We start from the raw sequence: 2,782 nt of genomic DNA, 5'->3' as shown, positions 1-2,782 counted from the left end.
TTGGCTTGATAAGCTAAGTGATTTCTTTAATAAAATAAGATATTTGTCGATATTGTTTTTCATATTCCACTGTCAAACATCGAAATCATAATGATATGAAGTAAAACGAGATACCTGACGCTCGATTTATGCCATGGCCGAGGGCTGAGAGATATTGAACGATGAATTCTTCAGTCCTGCAAATATCGTGACTTTCCTGTAGGAGTTTTGATTGATCACGAGTCACCTTGAGCGCCAAGCTAGCAGGCAGAGGAAATTAGGGAAAACGTCTTGACTCGTGTATTAAATAAGGAAAGGAGTGACTCTAATGAACCTTGATGCGTAGTCGTAATTTTTGTACGGTCATTGTATATTGTATGGCATCTCCAGACTCGTTATTCTTAGACTGGATGCGACTTTACTCCCAACCCTAGCATCCTGGTCAATTTATCGGCAGGGTTGGGTAGAGTGGGGTCTGTACGTTCAGTTATTCGATATTCTATTGGTTCGGTGGGTCGACCGTTCAGTTAAACGCAATACCATTGGTCTTCGGTATCAGTCACTAAAAAATGTAGGATAGACGTACTGACAAAGGATAACACGATTTAGACATTATAATACCTGGGCTGATGCGAGGTACCATGGTTTCATTGGGCTATATAGAGTAATATTTATTGGGCCTTTATTTAAACTGACATTATATGGTCGCCATCGGTGTAAGGATCGAAGGAAGCTAGATTCTAGCTGGTATCTTTTCTGTGTCTTCTAGGACCTTTACAAATAGTGAATCTAGTTGAAGAACAGTGCGATGATTCTCAACGCTAAGTGCTGTATAGACAATTGTCGAGAACAAATGGAAAAAAATCGGGCATCGAGAAGAGCAATTGTTGAGAGTATTGAGTACTGACACAGGTGCTCGAAGTAAGGTTAGCTGAGAGTGGATAGTGGAGACATACGTTCAGTTATTCTTGATAGGATTGGCCGCAATGGCAAGCCACTTGCAGGGTTGTAACGGTACGTACCGAGCAACGTTTGGGTCTAGAGTTAGAAAACCTCTGAGAATGGGAAGGAAAGTACGAAGAAATGCGCAACACGGATCTAAAATGTCTAAAACGAGTGATAGTGGTTGAATTACATTCTGGGCTATCGTTGGACATGACTTACACATCATCTTTCGCAGTGGCGGATTTGTTGTGGATTTTTATCTGTGGTATTGACCTGCGACTGAAATCTCACTGACATTCATGACCATCTCAACCCTGCCCTTACTTACAACACTGATGCTGTGGCCTGCATGGCAATTAAACCTTATTATTTTCTTTTTTTTTTTTTTCGGCAGTTACAGGTTTATGGGTTGCCAGTATCACAGTGTGCACTGGTCCGCATAGGCCAAGAGGTAAAAAAAAAAAACAGTTTCTTGCAACATCAATTAGCTTAAAGGCCTTATAGATAAGAAGCAAGAAATAACTAAAAGCAAGATACTTATTAGTGGTTTTTGAGTCTACTGCATATGTAATGATGTTATTGTAAGGAAAAAGTTTACAGTTGGCGTCTCTCGTGAGTGGTATTATGATCGTGCATTTACTATATAGTATACTGATCGTATGTATTGATATGCCATGGAGCTGGTATGCTGAATTATCAGATTCGTTGCATCACGAATTATGTTAGTAAAGCTATCTATGTCGTTCAAGATTGAAAGGTAGATTCCAGTGGTTGGCTTTTCGCGCTAAACCCAATTGAATTAAATGTGAGCCAAGACTTCCAGGCCGATCCCGCGCTATACCTAATTGAATTAAATGTGAGCCAAGACTTCTAGGTGGAGCATCACGACCATCAACCTCATTTCCATCATTACATTTTAAAACTCCATAAGTAATTCCAGAAAATAGCTATTAAGTCTGGGAAACCTTTAATTAGCTTGAAATGGTCTATTTGAGATTGTGGGTATAAGATATTATTATATTTTGAGAAAAGTGTACCCTGAACTCACGAACTTTTTGGCTAACCCTTACTCCCATATCCATGAGTAACTGTGTTACACAACATACTTTCCTTGTTTCCTCACAAACTTTCTCTTTTCTTTTCTTCCGAAGCGCTGTCGCGCTTGCACCTGCAGTGAGCGCCGCCTCCGGCGCACAGTGCTTTAACCCTAACCCTTCCGCCCTGCCGCCCAACCTGCCGTTAGCGGATTTACAGGGCTTACCCACCCACCCAAACTTCTTAAAAGTCCTCTTGTTCTTCGTTTTATACGGCACCTAAGTAACCCTGACCCGGTCCGTGCGAAAACACACTGTGTCACACTGTACAGACCCTCAACCCTCCCAACTTCAACCTTCCTTGTCTAACCCCAACTCTCCTCTCTAACCCTCCCACTCAACCTTAACAGCACCTCGCCTCACCCCACACCTCAGACGTTAGAGGTTGGAGCCCAGAGGTTAGAACTTACCACTCCTACAACCCTTCCTCCCTTCCCTGTTTCCCGCTGTCTCTGGCTTTCCCTTTACCCTTACCCCTTAACCCTAACCCAGTATTGGGTTAGGGTTAGGGTCAGACCCAGAGTTAAGACTCAGCGTCAAGACACTCAACGTCAGACCTCAAGCCCAACTTTTGCCCTCTTAACCACCCCTTCCTTCTGGTACTACCGTTAAGCTCCTTTCCCTAGCCACCCTCTCGACCGCCTGCTACCTTCTTGACCTCCCGGGTCAAACGAAAACTTCGGCTTTTGCATTGGGGTTAGGGTTAGGGTGACGGGTAACCTCTTAGGGTTACAGGTTGGCTTAGGGTGACGGCTAAACACTCC

The sequence above is a fragment of the Fusarium oxysporum genome, chromosome 3, assembly GCF_000149955.1.
Source record: "Fusarium oxysporum f. sp. lycopersici 4287 chromosome 3, whole genome shotgun sequence".
In the NCBI taxonomy this organism is placed as follows: Eukaryota; Fungi; Ascomycota; class Sordariomycetes; order Hypocreales; family Nectriaceae; genus Fusarium; species Fusarium oxysporum.
The sequence above is the reverse complement of the archived record's forward strand: the minus strand, read 5'-3'. Positions refer to the sequence as shown.